Source organism: Tachypleus tridentatus, chromosome 1 (genome assembly GCF_004210375.1).
Source record: "Tachypleus tridentatus isolate NWPU-2018 chromosome 1, ASM421037v1, whole genome shotgun sequence".
NCBI classification, from domain to species: domain Eukaryota; kingdom Metazoa; phylum Arthropoda; class Merostomata; order Xiphosura; family Limulidae; genus Tachypleus; species Tachypleus tridentatus.
Genome location: NC_134825.1, coordinates 128,322,799 through 128,347,657, shown reverse-complemented (window position 1 = coordinate 128,347,657; position 24,859 = coordinate 128,322,799). Strand labels below are relative to the sequence as shown.

Sequence of the window (24,859 nt, the reverse complement as noted above, 5' to 3'; positions counted from 1 at the left end):
GGCAACCTTCCTGCTGTCAACAATTTTTACTTAAATTTATTTATTATATTTAACTTCGAGCTGAGAGTGTTTTTTGTTTAGCATGTTATGAATATGAGGAGTTCTTGTTTATGACTCAGATAACACAAATTCATGTTCTACACTTTAGGACCACTAGGGTAAATCCCGGATTAAGGCATGGTCTTAGCAAGCTGAAGCCCAGGGACTTACACTACTCAGGGAGCCTCAAATTATGACTATAAATGTATTGCACGTAGAGGTTCTGTTTCTATAAGTTGAAAAGCCTAGGTCTAATAAAACCCTTAATCTGGCCTTGAGGAGGTGCTATAAAAGTAATGTTTAAATCTCATTATTCAGTCATACAAAAGTTGCTCAAAAGTTGGCGATTGTCTCTGATGATTAGCTTCTTTTATTTAGTATTTCAGTTCAAAATTATGGATAACTGTGCGCAGATAGCGCATTGCCGAGTTCTTTGCTAAAATTCCAAAACAAACAGTTACTTCAGCGATCGTGACACATATTGCAAACAGATGGGCACAGAAAGAAGTTCGTGGTCTGGTAATTCAATTTACCAAGTTAGAGAAAATTAAGTATTGCTAGTTGTTTAATATTCTCCACATAAGAAAGACTAATTGGAATGTATATAAAGGCCTTTAACATCCTTGACAAATTCGTGATGACGAAAAACCCACTTGAAGTAAAAATGTATTCTCAAGACAGCTGGTATGCGTTAACTTGAAGATGAGCTAAGAAGGTCGAAACATTGTTCTGTACACTATTTAAATTAAAGTTTTAATTCTCATACCAGCCGTCTTGAGAATACCATGTATGTGATTATTCATATAATGAAAAAAATATGTAAATAAATATAAACAGATTAAATCAATTGCGTTTACAATACATAAATGAAATATAATCCTGAATTCAGTAATTTTCAGGAAGGCCCTAATTGAACAACTGTCGTAATTCGTTTTTCTTTCTTTCTAAAGCTACTGTTCTGATTTTCGCTTTAATCTATAGAAAAATGTGATGATGTGTGGCGCTTCAATTTTGCCTGGAGAATGGGGAATTGGTGTTATGTATTTCTATCGCTGAAAGAACCAAGAAAAATCAAGTCAATCTTTTGGATTAAGGTGTACTGTTGTACGATAATTTTCGTTTACAGGTGTAAAATAGTGAGGATTTCTCATTTCATTTTATATTTCTAATTAATTGTATTGCTTTTGCTTTTTTTTTTTTCTAGCGACAATGATTCTGCTTGTATACCATGTGTATACCGATTATATACTATGTAACATTTTTATTTTTTCTTGTTCCTGGGCAGAAAGTGTTATTTCCCAATTGCTTATGCCTAAAGTAAATGTAAAAGACGTATTTTTCTCTTCAAACTTTGCTTTTGTGACCTGGGAGCGTATAACGAAAACGTGATGGAAGACTATATTTGGGCTGATACGTGAAAGTGATTTACATTATAGTCACAAATCTCGAAAACTACTCACTTCTAAACATTTTTGTTCATTTTTTGTATAACTTTAGTACAGATGCATGTAAATCTTGAGCCGTGTTGTTTTATTCAGACCTTATGTAAATGAAAATGTGAAATTTGCCTGTTTTTACGTAGAAAATAGGTTAATTTCTAAATTTCATTATCCAGGTCACAAAAGCAAAGTTTGAATGGATTAATGGCCATTTTCTGTACTTTTACAACATAAGCACTTAATAAATAACATACTATCCAGGAACAAAATTTGTGTTACATAGTGTTATCAGTATTAATTATTTGCCTACTAATATTATTCTTAATAAGATATTGGTGATGTAGTGTATATTTAAAGATATAAAATTTAAAAATATAAGCATATGAATACCAACATACGCTCAGGTATTGTGTAAAAGTTTGGATAACTTTACATGCGAGTGAAATGAAGCAGAGAAGACGTGGCCTATGGGTCTTAGCACTATTTTATTTTTTAATTTAAGTGATAGTTGTGTAATGGTCAGATATTGTCTTACTATGTTAATTTTTCAGCTTTGTTGTTACATGTATCAAATTAAAAGCTAAAATGTATCATTTAAAATTTAATGCATTATCATGTAACTACTGCTGAGACTAGTAAATATTACTTTTAATAACATAAACTAGTGTATACATAAAATTAACATTTATTATTGACACTTGTTTTGTCCCATAATAATAATAATAATATTACATATGTATAATACTATTAGGATTATAACTGTTAGAAATTGGTTCTATAACTATAAAGTATAAGCAAAAATTTATATTTTAAATTTGGCTCAAAGACTTATTCGTATAACTTTGAATTCCGTTATATTTATATATAATTAATATTTTAAGAACTGTAGTGCGAGTAAAATTATCACTGTTTTATTTCATTTATAAATTATGATGGGATTTCTAGTGATATGTTTTTCAAAATGTTTATATTCTGTCTTGAAGTTTATATTTAATTTATTGTACTCAGTATGATGTTTAAAATGAAATATTCCTTTCCCAAACTGCTGTTGATGTTTGGTGGTACTATTCAAAAGTTTGATTGATATGAAAGTAACATTAAGTATAAATTTATATATATGATGAAGCAAATAGTGACAGTGAATGAAAATTTTTGTGAGAATATACAAGTTGTGTGTCAAGAAGAATTTTTTTCCCATTAGTTGCATCAGTAAAGTGGTTATTATTACAAACTAATATTTTAAAAGTAATTTATGGTTCAGGAAGCTAATAATAAATTTGACTTTGTTATTGCAATGTTTTTAAGACTGAATAATCCTGTAAGAAATTCCTCTACTTAACTCTCAGTTCTTCACTAGTTTGTTATTGTGCATGATTTGTTCAGATAATTGGCTTCTGATGAGATGTTTGTGGACTTTCTTTGTTGATTGTTAACTTTCACTTATCAGGAGCATGCAAATATGGTTGTGTAATAAAAAATAAGATTGCCAATAAGCCATAATGTTTTCTAATTTAACCTGAACCATAAGTTTTTCTCTAAGTACAATTAGTGTATGACAGTGATAAGATCAATTATACTCTATAAAAGCATGTCCTGCAGTGAATTAATAAGTTAATTATGGCTATGCATAATGCACAAAAGTGCCCTTGGGCTCCACCATAGTTATCTTTTGCTCTGCGAGGAAATTTTAGAATGTTAATAAGTGGGTTACTTTTTAGGATGTATTTGCCTATCTAAGTGAAGTGAATGCTACAATTCAGGGTACCAGGGTAATGTACTTCAAAGCTCAGAGTAAAATGGAAGCACTTCAACATGAGCTAAAACTTTGGGGTGAATGTATACTTATGGAAGAACTTGACTGCTTTGAAAATATAGTGGTTTTTTACTTATGAATGAAATTTCCCTAAGTGAAGATGCAAAGGTTTCAGTCTTGCAGCACATATCTGATTTGTGTACAACTATTAGAGAATACTTCCCTCCTCATTTAGAAAATTTACTGTGGATTCAAAATACCTTTGTTGACTCTGCAAATACCAGTGATTTGCCTTTGAAAGAGAAAGAGCAATTTATAGAAATTTTAACTGATTACACCCTAAAAACAAAATTTTGGCAGGAAGAAATTACACAATTTTGGATTCAAATGGCCATGGAATACCCTGAAATATGTAACAGCTTTAAAAATGTTGATGCATTTTCCAACAACATATCTTTGTGAGGAAACAATTTTACTGTATACAGCTACAATGACCAAATTTAGAAACAGGCTAAATATTGAAGATGATTTGTGCTTACAAGTAACAACTATAACACCAAGTATTGAAGTACTTTGTGAACAAAAGCAAGTTTATTCGAGCCACTAATAAGTGAATAAATAAGTATACTGTACTTTTACTGATATAAATTTTTCAAGTAGAAATTTTTGGATGAGTAAATAGAAGTAAAAATTTTTCTTTAAATATTAATATTTTAAAAAATTTATGTTCTAAAAGCTTGAAGTAAACTTTATCTGGTGCAAGGGACTGATTGTTTCAATTTTTAGTGTATATTTTCTATTAAGTCTCTAAAATGATTTTTCTTTCTGTAGGTCTAAAGAGTTTAGGAATCCCTGGCCTAGACAGCACTGAGACATTTGGAAAGGGTTATGGATGTTTGTAAAGAACTTGTGTGAGGAAATGGTTGTTTGCAAGAACATTGAGCTTTCATCTGAGAATGACACTTGTCAGGTGAAGGTACTCTTTTGATCACGTGCAGTGTTATGTGGATTTGGTATTACTGTTATTATGAGTTATTTGTTTATTTTTTATGGCTAGTACTTTGGTTTGCATTTTGTCATCTCAGTTTGTAAAGAAATAATAAAAGAGGCTTGAAAATATGATTTCTCTTTATTTTGTTTATAAACAAATTGAGTGAGATTAAGAGCTCTCTTATAAGAGAATTCTTTCATGTATTAAAAAAAAAACTGCCAAAACGTGTGCATCCAAGCAAAGCTCTGTTTCACGTCTGAATCTGATGGTGATGGATTCTGGTTTGAATGTTTTTTTGTTTGTGCGATCTTAAGAATTTGCATGGTTATTCAAAAGTGGATGTTTGTTGCTACTGCAACATTTGTGAGCATTTTGGAAAAGTAAGAAATTAATGTACAATGAAATGTTATTATAGCTGGAATTGTACAAGTCTGGGGAGAGTATAAATATAATTTGTTCAAACAATTTCACTGAAAAAAAATCAACAACAAAATCTTACTTTTTGTGAAGTATGTTTATAAAATTTAGCAAATTAAATGTGATCTTTTATTCAATGTACCAGTGTATATGGCTAACTTTAGTTCATTCTTAGCTTTGCCTCTTAAAACATCAAAAACTGATTAGATGGAAATGGGAGTAAGATGTTCTTCTATGGCATTTAAAAAATGTAAACCTTTTTTTCATTAAGTCAAACATGAGTGTAATTTTTAATAGTTTTGGGTGACCTTTTATTGTAAAAGAAAGTAAGTTGAGCCTGAAAATAACAAAAACACAATATTCTTTGGCACAGTGAAAGTAAAATCTTAGTTATATACAAGGACAACATACCTGAAAAGTAATTATGTAGGTAATTGTGTAAATAAAATACATAAGATTAATTTAGATAAATCATTATTTTTTTAAAGAAATTAAACATAATTTATCTAGGTTTTTATATAGTTACTGCCAAAGATTTCCAAATTTAGTTTGTTGCTTATACAAACAAGCATAATTGTAATTCAGAACATTTCCAAACAGAAAAATTATTCTCCTTAGGAGGTTTTATGTGATAATTTTAAGTCTTAAAGTATCTCTAATTTCTTCTTCAAAATTTTACAACTTTTACTTAGCAAATAATTATATAAAAGGCTCTCCCAAGACTTCAATAATTGAATCATTTTGTTACTAATATCTTGTGTAGTTTTTCAAAGATACGAGTTTTATGAGTACTTTGGGGTTTTCTTTTCCAGGTGAACAGCTGTTGCTACTCAGTTATGAAAAGGTACTGGAGAATATTTTATTCATTTGAAATTATAAGTGAGATTTCTTAAATTTTTAAGAAATGATGAAAATGTGGACGGGCGGACTGAAGAGCTATAAAGCCTGGTGTTGAATGTTCACTTCTGATCTTTAGCTGCAAAAAACGCAATTAGAGAATGTGTTGAACAAGTAAATTCACAGTGTAGCTAAAATATTTATATTTTATTGAAAATTAATCTTATTATTTGTGTGCTTGCAGTTACTCCAAAATCTGTTTCTATCTTTGTATGTGTATAAATAATTTTGAATGAAGAATAATAATGCACGTTTTTTAATTGAAGGTTTATTTAGTTACTACCACAAGATAAGGGTTTCAACCAATATTTTTATCCTGTGCTGTATTTGTGAAATACCATTCTTAATGTTAATCAAACAATAGTTTTTGTGCCTGGCTTGTAGATTGCAAGAACCATAATTGTTTTATTTTAGAAATGAAAAAAAAAAAAAACTTGACCCCAAGGGGTTTTGAGTCCCGAAGTATCTATAACTTGGTTTAATATCTTCAGAATTTTACATCTACAAGTAATTAGATGAAATGGGAATTAAAATGTGAGCTTGAGATATAAAAAACAACTTTAAAACATTTTTCTTTAGTGAATATCTCATAAGTATTGTAACAGAAAAATAAGGCACTTTCATTGATAACTGCATCTTCAAAGAAATACTTTAATGAAATCAGTGATATAATGGTGTGTTGATAGTACAGTAAACTAAAATGTCAATAAAATCCTTTTTTCTTTTACTCTCATGGATAGTGAATGTCACTAAGTATCAAGTATAGGTATACTGTTGAGCTATCAAACAATTCCATTGAAGGCCAATATTCTTCTGCACTTGATACTTGCCCAGGGGGTATGTATTTGTTTGAATAATTGGAGTGGTATTTGTTTTTGTTTGGTCTTTTACAGTTTGAAATAGCTATAGTTACTTTCAAATTTTAGAAAAAGCGAGAAGGTACTAATTAATGTTTCACTTCACATTATAGTTATAAATTTCTTGCAAATATTTAAGAAATGATGACATTGTTGGTGGTCATATTGAAAGACTAAAGTTTAATGGTGACTGTTTGCTTTTGATCTTATACTGACAAAAAAAGAAAATCTCTATCAATAAGGTAGAAGTGTAAGTTGTATTTTACTTAAACATTAATTTTGTTATTTATTGGTTGTGAATCCTGCTGTGACCTGAAGGTTCCAGCCAGTAGTTTTCAAGCACCAGTTTCTGTCTCTTTATTTGTTAAAATGACCCTCATAATCTGAGGGTTGTGGGTTTGATTCCCTGTCATGCCAAACACGCTTGTCCTTTCAGCCGTGAGGCCATTATAATGTGAATGTCAATCCCACTATTCATTGGTAAAAGAGTAGCCCAAGAGTTAGCAGTAAGTGGTGATGACTAGCTGCCTTCCCTCTAGTTTTACACTGCTAAATTAGGGATGGCTAGTGCAGATAACCCTCATGTAGCTTTGCTCAAAATTCAAAACAAAAACTTGTTAAATTATTTTGAATGAAAAATTAAATTAATATATATATATATATATATATTACTTGAGGTTTATATAATTGATGGCAAATGTAGTGTAAGGTTATAAACCTTGCAGAATCAGAGTTTCTGTTAATTCCTTCTGATTACCCTGTATTCTGTACTTTAAAGATACCATTTTTATGTTAAATATCAATATTTCAAGCCAAATTTGTTGTTTAAAATAAGTTATATCACTTTATATTCAAAGGGATGTGGCATTAATTTTTCTCTGAAGTAACTTGTATTGTTTAGATGTCTTCGTGTTTTACAACATGTAGCAAATAATTAAATGAAATAGGCAGTAAAATGTCTTCTAAAAACATTGAAATAATGCACATTGCTTTGTCACTAGTATTTTATATTGTGTAGTTTTAACAAATGAGTATCTTACGTGCAGTTTGGAGTCATTATTGTGTATTTCTTTTTCCATGTTGGTCCAACTATAGCTGCTTAATTAGTTGAGAAGAAAATGAATGGTGAATATCTTATTCAGTTTAGGTTACACGTTTGTGATTTTTTAATAAATATTTTTGAAATGATGAAAGTGCAGACAGGCGGACTGAGAGCTGTAAAGCTTAGTGTTGAATGTTTTTGCTTCTGATCATTTACGAAAAAAAAAACCCTCTGTGAACCTAGTAAATTCATGGTTTATCTTAATTCTTTGTTTCACTAAATTTCAACCTTGTTGCATTATTCATTTCCAAAGTTTTTGAGTTTTTTCCCTCTTTTCTGTGCTGTATTTTAAACATTTAATGTCAAGTAAATTTCAAGCCAACTTTGTAAAACTTATGAAAGTGTGAACGGGCAGACTAAGAGCTGTATAGCTTAGTGTTGAATGTTCACTTCTGATCTTTTAGTGAAAAAAATTAACTCTGTGAACCTAGTAAATTCATGATTTATTTAAATTTTTTGTTTCATGTAATTAAACCTTTTTGCATTATTCATTTCTAAGGGGTGTTTTCCCTCTTTCTTATGCTGTATTTTAAACATATTTAATGTTAATCAAGTAAATTTCATGCCTATTTTGTTGCTTGTACAAACAAGCTTTTTTTTTATTATTATTGTTATTAATGAGTGACTTTTCCAAACAGAAACTATGTTAGTCTCCAGAAGGGGCTTGGATAATAATTTTTAAGATCTTTATATGTCCTGAACTTTTAAATATGATAGGCAGATAATAAGATGAAATAGGAAGTATAAAAATGAAATAATGTGAATCATTTTATTCTTAATATATTGCATAGTTTTAATAAATGTTAGTGTACCTTGGGTGCAGTTTGGCATCAATATTTTGTATTTCTTTTTCCAGGTTGGTACAATTATAGCTACTTAGTTGAGAAAAAGTGAGAAGAAAGTGAATGGTGAATATCTTATTCAGTTCAAGTTATACGTTTGTGATTTTTTTAATAAATATTTTAGAAATGATGAAAGTGTGGACGGGCGGACTAAGAGCTGTATAGCTTAGTGTTGAATGTTCACCTCTGATCATTTACTGAAAAAATTAACTCTGTGAACCTAGTAAATTCATGATTTATTTAAATTTTTTGTTTCATGTAATTAAACCTTTTTGCATTATTCATTTCCAAGGGGTGTTTTACCTCTTTCTTATGCTGTATTTTAAACATATTTAATGTTAATCAAGTAAATTTCACGCCTATTTTGTTGCTTGTACAAACAAGCTTTTTTTTTTTTATTATTGTTATTAATGAGTGACTTTTCCAAACAGAAACTATGTTAGTCTCCAGAAGGGGCTTGGATAATAATTTTTAAGATCTTTATATGTTCTGAACTTTTAAATATGATAGGCAGATAATAAGATGAAATAGGAAGTATAAAAATGAAATAATGTGAATCATTTTATTCTTAATATATTGCATAGTTTTAATAAATGTTAGTGTACCTTGGGTGCAGTTTGGCATCAATATTTTGTATTTCTTTTTCCAGGTTGGTACAATTATAGCTACTTAGTTGAGAAAAAGTGAGAAGAAAGTGAATGGTGAATATCTTATTCAGTTCAAGTTATACGTTTGTGATTTTTTTAATAAATATTTTAGAAATGATGAAAGTGTGGACGGGCGGACTAAGAGCTGTATAGCTTAGTGTTGAATGTTCACCTCTGATCATTTACTGAAAAAATTAACTCTGTGAACCTAGTAAATTCATGATTTATTTAAATTTTTTGTTTCATGTAATTAAACCTTTTTGCATTATTCATTTCCAAGGGGTGTTTTACCTCTTTCTTATGTTGTATTTTAAACATATTTAATGTTAATCAAGTAAATTTCACGCCTATTTTGTTGCTTGTACAAACAAGCTTTTTTTTTTTATTATTGTTATTAATGAGTGACTTTTCCAAACAGAAACTATGTTAGTCTCCAGAAGGGGCTTGGATAATAATTTTTAAGATCTTTATATGTTCTGAACTTTTAAATATGATAGGCAGATAATAAGATGAAATAGGAAGTATAAAAATGAAATAATGTGAATCATTTTATTCTTAATATATTGCATAGTTTTAATAAATGTTAGTGTACCTTGGGTGCAGTTTGGCATCAATATTTTGTATTTCTTTTTCCAGGTTGGTACAATTATAGCTACTTAGTTGAGAAAAAGTGAGAAGAAAGTGAATGGTGAATATCTTATTCAGTTCAAGTTATACGTTTGTGATTTTTTTAATAAATATTTTAGAAATGATGAAAGTGTGGAAGGGCGGACTAAGAGCTGTATAGCTTAGTGTTGAATGTTCACCTCTGATCATTTACTGAAAAAATTAACTCTGTGAACCTAGTAAATTCATGATTTATTTAAATTTTTTGTTTCATGTAATTAAACCTTTTTGCATTATTCATTTCCAAGGGGTGTTTTACCTCTTTCTTATGCTGTATTTTAAACATATTTAATGTTAATCAAGTAAATTTCACGCCTATTTTGTTGCTTGTACAAACAAGCTTTTTTTTTTTATTATTGTTATTAATGAGTGACTTTTCTAAACAGAAACTATGTTAGTCTCCAGAAGGGGCTTGGATAATAATTTTTAAGATCTTTATATGTTCTGAACTTTTAAATATGATAGGCAGATAATAAGATGAAATAGGAAGTATAAAAATGAAATAATGTGAATCATTTTATTCTTAATATATTGCATAGTTTTAATAAATGTTAGTGTACCTTGGGTGCAGTTTGGCATCAATATTTTGTATTTCTTTTTCCAGGTTGGTACAATTATAGCTACTTAGTTGAGAAAAAGTGAGAAGAAAGTGAATGGTGAATATCTTATTCAGTTCAAGTTATACGTTTGTGATTTTTTTAATAAATATTTTAGAAATGATGAAAGTGTGGACGGGCGGACTAAGAGCTGTATAGCTTAGTGTTGAATGTTCACCTCTGATCATTTACTGAAAAAATTAACTCTGTGAACCTAGTAAATTCATGATTTATTTAAATTTTTTGTTTCATGTAATTAAACCTTTTTGCATTATTCATTTCCAAGGGGTGTTTTACCTCTTTCTTATGCTGTATTTTAAACATATTTAATGTTAATCAAGTAAATTTCACGCCTATTTTGTTGCTTGTACAAACAAGCTTTTTTTTTTTATTATTGTTATTAATGAGTGACTTTTCCAAACAGAAACTATGTTAGTCTCCAGAAGGGGCTTGGATAATAATTTTTAAGATCTTTATATGTTCTGAACTTTTAAATATGATAGGCAGATAATAAGATGAAATAGGAAGTATAAAATGAAATAATGTGAATCATTTTATTCTTAATATATTGCATAGTTTTAATAAATGTTAGTGTACCTTGGGTGCAGTTTGGCATCAATATTTTGTATTTCTTTTTCCAGGTTGGTACAATTATAGCTACTTAGTTGAGAAAAGTGAGAAGAAAGTGAATGGTGAATATCTTATTCAGTTCAAGTTATACGTTTGTGATTTTTTAATAAATATTTTAGAAATGATGAAAGTGTGGACGGGGGACTAAGAGCTGTATAGCTTAGTGTTGAATGTTCACCTCTGATCATTTACTGAAAAAATTAACTCTGTGAACCTAGTAAATTCATGATTTATTTAAATTTTTTGTTTCATGTAATTAAACCTTTTTGCATTATTCATTTCCAAGGGGTGTTTTACCTCTTTCTTATGCTGTATTTTAAACATATTTAATGTTAATCAAGTAAATTTCACGCCTATTTTGTTGCTTGTACAAACAAGCTTTTTTTTTTATTATTGTTATTAATGAGTGACTTTTCCAAACAGAAACTATGTTAGTCTCCAGAAGGGGCTTGGATAATAATTTTTAAGATCTTTATATGTTCTGAACTTTTAAATATGATAGGCAGATAATAAGATGAAATAGGAAGTATAAAAATGAAATAATGTGAATCATTTTATTCTTAATATATTGCATAGTTTTAATAAATGTTAGTGTACCTTGGGTGCAGTTTGGCATCAATATTTTGTATTTCTTTTTCCAGGTTGGTACAATTATAGCTACTTAGTTGAGAAAAAGTGAGAAGAAAGTGAATGGTGAATATCTTATTCAGTTCAAGTTATACGTTTGTGATTTTTTTAATAAATATTTTAGAAATGATGAAAGTGTGGACGGGCGGACTAAGAGCTGTATAGCTTAGTGTTGAATGTTCACCTCTGATCATTTACTGAAAAAATTAACTCTGTGAACCTAGTAAATTCATGATTTATTTAAATTTTTTGTTTCATGTAATTAAACCTTTTTGCATTATTCATTTCCAAGGGGTGTTTTACCTCTTTCTTATGCTGTATTTTAAACATATTTAATGTTAATCAAGTAAATTTCACGCCTATTTTGTTGCTTGTACAAACAAGCTTTTTTTTTTATTATTGTTATTAATGAGTGACTTTTCCAAACAGAAACTATGTTAGTCTCCAGAAGGGGCTTGGATAATAATTTTTAAGATCTTTATATGTTCTGAACTTTTAAATATGATAGGCAGATAATAAGATGAAATAGGAAGTATAAAAATGAAATAATGTGAATCATTTTATTCTTAATATATTGCATAGTTTTAATAAATGTTAGTGTACCTTGGGTGCAGTTTGGCATCAATATTTTGTATTTCTTTTTCCAGGTTGGTACAATTATAGCTACTTAGTTGAGAAAAAGTGAGAAGAAAGTGAATGGTGAATATCTTATTCAGTTCAAGTTATACGTTTGTGATTTTTTTAATAAATATTTTAGAAATGATGAAAGTGTGGAAGGGCGGACTAAGAGCTGTATAGCTTAGTGTTGAATGTTCACCTCTGATCATTTACTGAAAAAATTAACTCTGTGAACCTAGTAAATTCATGATTTATTTAAATTTTTTGTTTCATGTAATTAAACCTTTTTGCATTATTCATTTCCAAGGGGTGTTTTACCTCTTTCTTATGCTGTATTTTAAACATATTTAATGTTAATCAAGTAAATTTCACGCCTATTTTGTTGCTTGTACAAACAAGCTTTTTTTTTTTTTATTGTTATTAATGAGTGACTTTTCCAAACAGAAACTATGTTAGTCTCCAGAAGGGGCTTGGATAATAATTTTTAAGATCTTTATATGTTCTGAACTTTTAAATATGATAGGCAGATAATAAGATGAAATAGGAAGTATAAAAATGAAATAATGTGAATCATTTTATTCTTAATATATTGCATAGTTTTAATAAATGTTAGTGTACCTTGGGTGCAGTTTGGCATCAATATTTTGTATTTCTTTTTCCAGGTTGGTACAATTATAGCTACTTAGTTGAGAAAAAGTGAGAAGAAAGTGAATGGTGAATATCTTATTCAGTTCAAGTTATACGTTTGTGATTTTTTTAATAAATATTTTAGAAATGATGAAAGTGTGGAAGGCGGACTAAGAGCTGTATAGCTTAGTGTTGAATGTTCACCTCTGATCATTTACTGAAAAAATTAACTCTGTGAACCTAGTAAATTCATGATTTATTTAAATTTTTTGTTTCATGTAATTAAACCTTTTTGCATTATTCATTTCCAAGGGGTGTTTTACCTCTTTCTTATGCTGTATTTTAAACATATTTAATGTTAATCAAGTAAATTTCACACCTATTTTGTTGCTTGTACAAACAAGCTTTTTTTTTTTATTATTGTTATTAATGAGTGACTTTTCCAAACAGAAACTATGTTAGTCTCCAGAAGGGGCTTGGATAATAATTTTTAAGATCTTTATATGTTCTGAACTTTTAAATATGATAGGCAGATAATAAGATGAAATAGGAAGTATAAAAATGAAATAATGTGAATCATTTTATTCTTAATATATTGCATAGTTTTAATAAATGTTAGTGTACCTTGGGTGCAGTTTGGCATCAATATTTTGTATTTCTTTTTCCAGGTTGGTACAATTATAGCTACTTAGTTGAGAAAAAGTGAGAAGAAAGTGAATGGTGAATATCTTATTCAGTTCAAGTTATACGTTTGTGATTTTTTTAATAAATATTTTAGAAATGATGAAAGTGTGGACGGGCGGACTAAGAGCTGTATAGCTTAGTGTTGAATGTTCACCTCTGATCATTTACTGAAAAAATTAACTCCGTGAACCTAGTAAATTCATGGTTTATCTAAATTTTTTGTTTCATGAAATTAAACCTTGTTGCATTATTCATTTCCAAGGGGTGTTTTCCATCTTTCTTATGCTGTATTTTAAACATATTTAATGTTAATCAAGTAAATTTCACGCCTATTTTGTTCTTTTACAAACAAGCTTTTTTTTTATTGTGATTAATTAGTGACTCTTCCAAACAAAGTAAGTGGTCTCCAGAGGGGCTTTATAATAATTTAAGATTTCTAAATGCCTTAAACTTAAAGATGGCAGGCAGATAATAAGATGAATTGGAAAGTAAAAATGCTAAAATAGTGAATCATTTTATCCTTAATATATTGTGTAATTGTAATAAGTATTAGTGTATCTTAGGTGCAATTTGGGATTATTATTGTCTATTTCTTTTTCCAGGTTGGTACAATTATAGCTACTTAGTTGAGAATAAAATGAATGGTGAATATCTTATTCAGTTCAAGTTATACATTTGTGATTTTTTTGATAAATATTTTAGAAATGATGAAAGTGAGGAAGGTAGACTGAAGAGCAATAGAGCTTAATGCTGAATGTTTGCTTCTGATCTTTTACTGGGAAAAAAATAGAAATTATGTATGTATGAACTAATGACATTCATGTATTCTTGAGACAGCTGGTAGGGGTATTAAAACTTTAATTAAAATAAGGTACAGAACAATGTTTTGATCTTCATTTCTTAGGGACGAGAATGTAAACGGGTATTGGATTGTGGAAGACAATGCAGTTAGATGTTAGGTTATCAATTAGTATATGTATAAAGGTGTTACCTTATATTGGTTTGAGTTGTATGAGTAGAGCTTTTTTGATTTTGCATTTGTTTCTCTACTTTAGTATCTGGGTGTTTTTCATGGTTATGTTGTGTTTATTTGATTTCCACTGTTCAGAAACGTGTGAAGGTGTTCTTTGTGTTCTCTGAATCTGGTTTCCATTTTCCTTATTTGTCTAATGTAGAAGTTGTGGTAGTTGTTACGTTGTATTTTGTAAATAATGTTGGTGTTGTGTTTGTCAGTGTAATTTTTACATAATATGGACTTTTAGTTTTGTACCTGGTTTTTTAATAAATTTAGGGTTTACTGGAATGTTGTTTTGTTATTAGTTTTTCCAAATGTTGGTTATTTTGTTCCCTGATTTTGGTAATATATGGAATAAAGCAATGTAAGGTTTTGTAGTTTTTTGTTTCTTGGAATATTATTTTTAACTGTGTTGCTGATCTGGGTGTGTGTGTGTATAATTGTTTTCAACTGTTTTTGGACGTAATTTATGAATGTCAATACAGTATTTTATTTTTTTTTATTTCATCATTAATTTTATTGGTTGAACATAGTTTTGTAGCTGTGTTTATTTGGTGTCTTAATATGTTGAGTTTTTGTTTTCTTTCATGTGCTGAGTCCCAGGAAATGTATAGTCCAGTGTGGGTTTTTCTTTGGATTTATATTTTGAATTGTGTATCAGTTCTTGTAATTGTGAGGTTAAAAAATACTATTTGGTTAGTTTTCTCATGTTTACAGGTGAGCTTAATGTTGGGGTGTATGGAGGTTATGTGGTTTAAAAAACCAGCTAAGATTTGTGTTCTGTAAGTGTGAATCCACTAATTGTATCAACAGTATATCTTTACCAGTGGAGGGTGAAAAGTTTTATCAGTAGTTGTACATGTATTTCACTGTTGTTTTACACTACAATATATATTCTTCTGATTAATCTAAATTTATACAGATAATATAAGGACAACAAGTGACCTATTGGTCTATCTAGGTCATCCTATCCATTAAACTAAACCTCAGAATAAAAAACAAACACATGGAGACAGCCTTTATAATTCAAGAATTTATTAAATCTTCCTTTTAAATTTTATTATATTAACTGCATCTGAAGGCATTCTGTTTCAAAGCTGTCTTAGGTAGAAATGATTTAAGCTGCCAGTTTTTATATTTGTATCTCCTAGTCTTATCATCCTCTCCATTGATTATGAAGAAAAGATGTATCAATATTATCAGTTCCCTTAGCATTCTAAGCACCTCAATCAGATCCTATTTAACTCTTGTCAAGATGTCAGATTGTAGCATGACCTCATATTACAAGTATCCTCTAAACTCTTCCCCAATAATTTGGTATTTTTTCTAAAGTAAGATACAGAAAATTGGACAAAATACTCCAAATGGGGCCTAATCCATAACTTGTAGACTGAAATTTTAGTATATTAATTAATAACCTAACATCCAACTGCAACACCTGTACCCATTTAGATTCTCATCCTTAAGACATACCCAGCAATGGTCAGTTGCAAACTCTCTTTGTTAACGTGAAGATCGAATTGTTGTTCTGTACCTTATTTCAGTATCCATACCAGCTCTCATGAGAATAAATTTTTACTTCAAGTGGGTTTCTCATAATCGTGAATGACATTCATGGTTTATCTTAATATTTTATTTTACTAAAAAAAATTGTGTATTGCCACAACTCCAAAGTTCAGTCTTGTTTTTAAGTGCCAATTTCTACCTTTGTACATGTATAAACTTTGTTTTGAATAATGAATTATGGTACATAATTTGTTAACATTTCTGTAATGCTGCTGAAGGTGGTGTAGAATATAGGCTATTAAGATCAGGGTTGCAAACAATTATTTTAATATCTACATATCAACAAGTTTGGACGATAAATTTTAAGCTGTTATGCTTATGCCTCAATGTATTAAAATTTCACTATATATTGAGTGTACTTTATTGTTTCTATACACAGTTTTCTCTATAATAGTTTAGTCTGTAATTTACACAGTCTTAATATGGACTGTATTTCATGTTAATGTTACCTAATTTATTCAAAATATATATTTATCATATGCATCACACCTATTAAAAACAGTACAATATTTATAAATGATTATTATTATTAGGTTACATGAGTGTTTGAACTTGTGAATTTTTCAATTCTTCATTATCCATGTAATCTTGTGTCAATTGTTTAGCACTGTATACAATTTTTTACTTTATATGTATTAAACTTTATACAAAATTTATTCTGAACAAAGGATTGTTCAAATTTAATTTGTTTTTTTTAACACATGAGAATATGACACCATTTTATGGTATGTCATGCTACAATAAACTTAATATGTGATATTCAGTTTAATGTAACTTCACAACGTCAGTTTTTGCAACAAAATGTTATGCTAACTGTAAAAATAACAGCAAATAAACAGTAGTTAGGGGACATAGCAACTTCTGTGTGTCCAGTAACACTATTCACAATTAAAATGGAACTGTTAATTGTGTGTTATAAGGCACATACACTAATACAAAGTATAGGGATACAGTATTCTCAAAATGCTTTAATTTAACAATTGTGAGTCATGTTTCTCATAACTTACTTTGAGATCACAGGTTGGTTTACACAGTATTGTTGTTTCGTATTATTAATTACAAATGACGAGTATTATCTACTGTTTCTGTAGATATGAATGAATACATGTATATTTATTATTTGTATATGGTTGTTAGTCCCAGTAAAATGAACAAGTTGGAGAGACAAGCATGTTCACAGCTCCAAGTTGACTACTTTCACGTGTGGCATCTAACTTCTGAGTCAAATATCAGACTAAAAAGCAAGGACAAGCAAGTACATTATGTAGCTGGGAAAGTGATAAGTTTTCATATTATGATAATGTTTTCACTCTTGTGGATTATTATAATCATCTGTAACTAAGATTTTTTTTTTTTTTTTCAGTCATCATGGGGGGTGAGCATTCTGATGATGGTAATGGAACTGTATGAAGGGCTAAGAAATATTATAGTACCATCCAGAGGTCCAAATTCATATTTTTTCATTGGATAACCTGAACTGTGTTATTTAGAAATTATTACTGTCACAGTAAAATTCCCTTCTGGTATCACACTAAGCATTTTCATGATGTGCTAAAAACATGTAGTTCCAAGAATTTTCGATAAAACTGAAATAGAAACCCTTATAACCCGAGTGCTTTCGAAAGGTGGACCCTTCTTCTTCAGGGGCAATCTGGGAATGCTAAGTACAATTGAACAAGTTTTATATATTCTATATAAAGATTTAGTCTAGTAATATCGTAGAGGTTGTTGGACTTTCTGGGAATTGTTTATTTCTCTGTGTAGTGTTATAAGAGTCATTTTTAATGCTGTGTATCCAATGGTGATAATGTATATGAAAAGATGGTGGTATTTTAACTTTGGAATGGATAAAATTTGTTTTTTTAAGAACTGTGCTTGGATGTTTAAGTATAAAAAAAGTAAATATAACACCTGGAGAGTAATTAAGATATAAAAATCAGTTTAAAAATAGAAAAAAAGAATTCACCTTTGATATTTCATGAAAAGGTGAAGAATAGTTATATTTATAACCCAGATCACCAATTCCTGGATCTAGATTAATTCCGAAAGGTTGAACAGTGTTTAGTGCGGCAATCCAACGTGCTTCTCTTATTTTGCTGTCTGCTTTAGTTTTGAATCCTGTTTCAATGCCAATGAGAGTAACATTGTTAATGCAATGATTATGTTGGTTGAAGTGTTAAGCGACAGGGAGATCTTTTTCGGTGTTAATAGAGGATTTGTGATTGTTAAAATGTTCTCTGAGAGTTGTTTGTGAATGTCCTATGTACCGATAATTGCATTTTTTACACTATAAGATAAATGTTTTTTGTTTTACAAGTAATTTCTTTAGATATTTTAAATTTTCGTTGACTGTGCATGTCGGAAAATGAATCGGTGGTTTATATGAATTTTCAGTTTTGACAACAGGCTTTATTGCATGGATGACATCTATTTTGGGGTGGGGTGTAATTTATTTTTGTGAGAAGAAGGATATCCTTTAGAGTTCTGTTTTTTCAGAAGGAAATAATGGGAACTTCAGGAAATATCTGTTTAAGATGACTGTCAAGCTGTAATAGATGAAAATGTTTTTTCAGAATTCATGAAACATTTCTGAGTCTAAAATGGTAGGTAATAACAAGAGGAATTCTATTTGAAAGTTTACTATTACTCTAGGATGTTTTTCTGCCAAATGTTGTTAGGCTTCTCAGTTTATTTGTCAATCTTGATTTCTTTATACCCTCTCTGTAACATAGTTTGTTTCAGATCCTTAGTGTGTTTTATGTAATTTGTTTCATCTGAGCATATTTTCTTTATTCTAAGAGCTTGATTGGATAATCTTGTGTTTAGTGAGAGAGGGGTGAAGATACTGTGGTCTGTCTGTAGGCTTTTTGTAGAGGTCTGTTTTTAAAATGCTGTTTTTAGAGAAACTGTTACATCAAGGAAGTTAATCTGTGTAGGCAAATAATTGCAAGTAAACATGATTGTTTTGTGAAAGGAGTTTGCAAATGTGATAAATTCTTTAAGTGATTAAAGTTTGGGTGTCCAAATTAAAACTGTCATCCATGTAACATTTCCGTGTATGAGTTTTTACAGGGCTGAATTGTAAAAGCTGGTTTCGATATGAACCATAAAGATATTGGCATAATTGGGAGCCATTTTGGTACCCTACTGTAATGGGCACATTAAAATGAATGTACTGCTCATAGTTAAATTCAAAGGTGTTCAGAGTTAGAACTAGGCTGGCAAGATTGGTTAGAGAGGTTTAATGCAGACTTTTAAGAGTTTCTAGTCCTCCATCGTGTGGGATGTTGTAAAGGGAAGAAACATCCATCATGCAAAGAAGATTATTTGGTGGTGACTGTCTGTTAGAAGATACTAATACTATGATGTTGAGAAAGTGGGTAGTATCCTTTATATAAGAGGGGGAGAGTACAGGGAATACTCTGTGTTCGTCAACAAAAGCAGACAGCTTTTCAGTTAGTCATGTTTATATTAGAAATTATGGGTTGACCAGGATTGTTTGGTTTGTGTATTTTGGGAAAGAGATAAAATTTACCTGGAGAAGCTTGTCAGGGTATAAAATACTGAAAGGTTTCATTGTTGATTTTATTGTCTTTTAAGAGGTCTTTAAGTTTATCAGTTATGATTTTAATAATCTGAGTTGTAAGATCATGTGAGAGTTTTTTATAGAAATAAATGTACTCTAGTTTCCTGTTAGCTGCCATGATATTGTCATTTTTCTCAAGGATAACCGTGACTCTCCCCTTTTCTGCTGACTTTACTGTGATATTGTTATTCGATTTAAGATTGTTTGAAGCATTTCTTCCATTTTAGTTAATGTTGTTAGGACATTGCTTGGAAGAATTTAAGTTCTGTATTATGTCATTTTCTACAACTTTGGTATAGCTTTCTTGAAGTGGTTTTCTGTTTGATGAAGGTGTCCATAAAGACTTCTTTAAAGTTAGGTGTATGTTGATCTTCAGTTCGGTGCAGTTTGTTGTAAAGAGAATTCATGGAGTTCAGAAAGAAGTTCAGACTCGTTAATGTAGATACTAATTTGGGCAGAAGTTGAGAATGATTTCTGCTTCAGAGAGGGTTATGTTTGAGAGATTAACAACATTAGAGATTTTGTGATTATTCGTTGTTATTTGTACATTTTTTGTGGTTGCTGTTATTATCAACACATTTGTTAGTTTGAAAAGACTTATGCGTATTAGAGTACAGTGTTTTTAACTGTTTTTTAGTCTATTCAGTTGGAGATAAAGGAAGTTTTGTGCTTTTTACTAGACTATTTAATGTTGTGGTAATTTCTTTGTGATAAGAAGGAATTCTGTTAGAAGCGTTTTTTTATGTTGTTGGTAGAAGCTGTTTTTTAGTTCTTTTGAGAAGGAATGTATTAGTTTTATTTGTGAAGTTTTTCAGTTCTTTCTTTTCCTCCAAAGGATTGTATAAATGATAATAATGGGAAATTTCTATATCTAGAATGTCGGCAGAGTTTTGACAGAATGTTTTAGTGATATTCATGAGTTGTAAGGAGGTGTTTTCAAGGATCTGTTGCCAGTTGTTTCAGAAGTTATTATTATGTGCTCCTATTGTTATGGGTGCTTTTAATGTGAGAGATTGGAATGTTTGTTTTTTTGTTATGTGCTAGTGACTTGGCATATTGGTAATGTTTTGTGTATTTCTCAGTGAGTTTTTAAAATTTCTAAAATAGTTGTTTTCAACTTTAATTGAGTGGTTTGTCACTTGATTCATGCTAAATGTTGGCAGATATTGGTGTAAGGGAAGGAGGAGGAAGGTAACTATCTCTTTCAGAGTGTTGAGTGTATTGCTGAAAGTTTATGGTAACAGATGAAAGACTGTTGTATTCTGACAAAGGTAATTTTTACAAGCGATTGATCTAGTGGTGAAAACTGGTGTAGAATATGTGGGGTTTGTTATACTGGTAGTGCTTTGGTGTGGTTTTGGAGATAAGGGAATGGAAGGTTCCATGCGTAAACCAAAGTAAACAACAGAAACGTTAGAAAACCGAATGTTGTTAGTTGTGATTTGTGTTTAGTTCTTCAGCAGAACTTGAAGGATTGCTGTTAGACAGTAAGACAGTTTTTGATTGTGACGATTGAGTGATAAAATGTTATTATGAGATTTGGTAGCTTCTAAGATAGAAATAGATGTTGAATTTGGATAGGGAAGAGCAGAAGGACTATTAGAAGTAAGAATAGAAGATGAGTGGGGTTACTTGGAAGAGAAAGTAAAGAGGAGAATGCTGCAGGAAATAAAATCCAATAAAATCTGTCTAATCCAGAAAATGCATTGGGCAGAAATGTTAAAATTTTGCAGCATTATCTAAAAATTTCTCTTATAACAGGCCCTCTGTATGGCAGAACCTGCTTAATGCTGACAGAAAACTAAGTAGGACTAGAACCTGAGTAAGGAAAAAAAAAGGTTTTTGATAAAATATTAAGTTCTTAATAATAAATTCTTACATTTTGTTAAAATAAGTACTGCTTAAATATAGTTATTTTTTCTGCCATTATTATTTTTGCAGTTAAATTAATTCATGATTTGTAGAAATGTATTTGTCTCTTAAGTGCAAAATTCTACTCTTTAAATAATTTTCATGAAAAAAACATTCCTATCTTCCCTAATTGTAAAATTTAGGGAAAACTTAATACCCTGTTTTTTATAAAAGGTATTAAATATACATGTAATCTTTTAATGAATTTAGGGTTAGGGTATTTGATAAAGCTTTGGATAAATTATATTGGATAGTCAAATTATTTTTATTTTATTAAAGGATTACATTGGAATAAATATAACTCGAATTTATTTTTAAATAAAACATAAGACTTAAGCATGTATTTATAAAATTGAGGGCATTTAATAACTTACTTTAAAAATTAGGGTATTAAATTCCTTGTTCCTAAAATTTATAATTTTATTAATAGGCTGCTGGTAAAAGTAGAAAAAAAGAAGTACTAGTAGTTTTATTTTTAATATATTTTATACTTCAGACCAATGGAGAATAAATTGAAAACTTTAAATCTCAAGGAAAAGTTTTATGCCATTAAAAGGGTTTGTGAAGAAAAAAAAGCATTTGAGAAGCCACTGCTCATTTCAGATGTGTAAAGACACAGATTTACAACATTATCAAGGCAAAGGATAAAATAATGGAAGAATATTTAACAAGAAACAAAACTGATTTGGTCAAAAGAAAAGGGTACTAAGTACCATGAGCTAAATTGCATTGCGTTTGAATGGTTTTCAGCAGCAAGAGCAAAGAAATTCCCTATATTTTTTCCAATTCTGCAACAAAAAGCAAAGGAAACTGCAGAGATTTTTCATTTAGATGGCTACTGAAAGTTTTCGAAGACAAGGAATTACATTTAATGTTTCCTGTAGGGAAGCAAATGATGTTGACAAAAATGCAGTGTAAAACTGGCACAAAAAGTTGAGAAATTATTCGTCATTACAACCCAAGAATATTGCAAATGCAGACAAAACAGCTTTGTGTTTCAGAGCTCTTCCCAATAAAACGTTGCAGATTAGAGGAGAAAAGTGTTCCTAAGGTCACTATTTGAAAGAATGATTGACTAATTTTGGTTGCAAAAATGGGAAAACTAAAGAAACCATAGCATAATAGGTAAAATTGAAAATCTGCACTGTTTCAAAAATTTAAGGAAGAATCAACTTCCTGTAAATGGAAAGCAAATAATAAAGCATGGAGGACAAGTGCTATATTTGAGGAATTTTTGAACAAATTAAAAGAATGGAACAAGAAAATAGGAATATTTTACTTTTCCTAGATAACTTGTCACCCAGAAGTTCAACTTTCAAATGAAGAGTTCATGAGAAACTCAGTATTTTAGAATGATATGTTCAACTTTCAAATGTTTTAGTCTTTCTTCCTCCATGTTGAACATCAGTTCTACAGCCACCAGATAATGGAATTATAGTGTGTAAAATTGAAAGGCAGAAAATTGATGCTTTAACATGTTATTTACATGGACGACTTTAAGAGAACATCCGAAATGACCATGAAAATTGACGTGTTAGATGCAATTGTATGTTTAAGTCATTCAGTCAAATGTTAAAGATGAATGCATAATAAATTGATTTCTAAACTGTGGATATATTCTTGCTAATGGTGGAGATGTGGGGAACTATTTTTGTGACAACGATTCTAGTGAAATCCAAAATCTGAGATTTATGCAGATGATCCTGTGAACACGTAAAGTTCTATGAACGTTCACAAGAATGTTTTAACTGAAACTTACATAATTAATTTAAAATCTATAATAGAATTGCAAGGTTGTAAGTGTGAGATATTCAGAAGATGAACCAAATGCAAAAGATAGTGAGGAAATAGAAATCCCTACTTTATTTAAAATGTTAAGTTATATTAACGCTCAAATTGTATGTAAAAATGAAGGGGGAAGTGAACTTCTGGAAAAGGGTGTAGAATTGGCATTCTCTTTTAATTACATGAGAGAGCCCATTAACAAACCAATTGAAATTGGATACTTCAAATAAATTTAAGATTTTGTGTACTTCCATATGTGTTTGTGTTTTAATAAATAGAGCATAAACAGTGTAATAACTTCATTCACAAACATCTTACTTCCCTCGTTTCAAGAAAGTATAATGTTCTGCTCAAAAATTATGTATAATTAAAGAAATGCATGTTCGCTATATCTAAGCTGGAATTTTACTCGGTCTTGTGCGATTCTGCCTTATCCTGGTTGTAACAGGTTTGAAGCCAAAGTGAGAATACCAGACAAGTTGAGGTGAAGTCCATCTCATGCAAGCAAATTAGTGAGTGGCATTAAGTTTGTGTGGTTAATGAAGGCAAGCTGGGAGTTGAGAGTGCATAACTGTTTGGTTAATTCATTAAAATGTTGAATTGTGTTGTTTTGTGTGTTGAAACCAGTGAAAGTGTATTTGTTCACATGTTTATATATTACCCTAGAACTAGCCAGTTTAATATGTGGTCTGAGGCTGAAGATATGTTGTTTTCAATTTCTGAGGAGCAGTCATACTGGAATGTTTAAGGTCATTGGTACCAAAGTGAATTATAAGAAATCGGACAGATTTGGAAAGAGAACTGGTCCTAGCTATGGCATCATTGATTTTTAGCTTTGATGATGGATTTTGACGAGATGTGGTAATGGAATAAAGACTTAAGTGTTTGTCTGGGTACTTCAGCATTGAATCACCTAAAATGCCTCCATTAGGAAATATAACTTATCTTAATTGGGTTCATGTTCCTTACAGGGTAGTATATTTATGATGTGCTAAAAACCTGTAGTTCCAAGAATTCTTCATAAAACTAACAAACCTTTTAACCCAAGTCCTTTTGAAAGGTGGACCTTCCTTCTTTAGGGGCACTCTGGGACTGCCCAGTATAATTGTACAAGTTCTATATAAAGATTTAGTCAAATAATGTTATGGAGGTTGTTGGGCTTTCTGGGAATTGTTTATTTCTCTGTGTAGTGTTATAAGAGTCAATGGTGATAATCTATATGAAAAGATGGTGGTATTTTAACTTTGGAATGGATAAAATTTGTTTAAGTATAAAAAAAGTAAATATAACAGCTGGAGAGTAATTAAGATATAAAAATCAATTTAAAAATAGGAAAAAAGAATTCACCTTTTGATATTTCATGAAAAAGTGAAGAATAGTTATATTTCTAACCCAGATCACCACTTCCTGGATCTAGATTAATTCTGAAAGGTTGAACAGTGTTTAGTGCAGCAATCCAATGTGCTTCTTTTATTTTGCTGTCTGCTTTAGTTTTGAATCCTGTTTCAAAGCCCAAGAGGTAACATCGTTAATGGACTGTTGAGCGAAAGTTATCGTTTTTGGT

General features: G+C 30.0%; 1 long non-coding RNA gene across 21 annotated transcripts; it reads left to right on the top strand.

The window, feature by feature from the left end:
- Positions 1-951: 951 nt before the first annotated feature.
- LOC143223317 (uncharacterized) lies at positions 952-17,287 on the top strand. Of its 21 annotated transcripts, none has more exons than XR_013012830.1 (14): positions 997-1,133; positions 4,063-4,207; positions 5,452-5,483; positions 6,277-6,373; positions 7,489-7,518; positions 8,352-8,403; positions 8,987-9,038; positions 9,621-9,672; positions 10,255-10,306; positions 10,888-10,938; positions 11,518-11,569; positions 12,151-12,202; positions 12,784-12,835; positions 13,417-13,475. It is a non-coding gene; the product is annotated as an uncharacterized LOC143223317 (long non-coding RNA). The 21 variants fall into 21 exon arrangements; XR_013012833.1 differs by lacking the exon at positions 7,489-7,518 and adding an exon at positions 17,151-17,287 and having other exon boundaries at positions 1,038-1,175; positions 4,063-4,201; positions 13,417-13,468; XR_013012831.1 differs by lacking the exon at positions 7,489-7,518 and adding an exon at positions 14,035-16,680 and having other exon boundaries at positions 1,038-1,175; positions 4,063-4,201; positions 13,417-13,468.
- Positions 17,288-24,859: the final 7,572 nt, after the last annotated feature.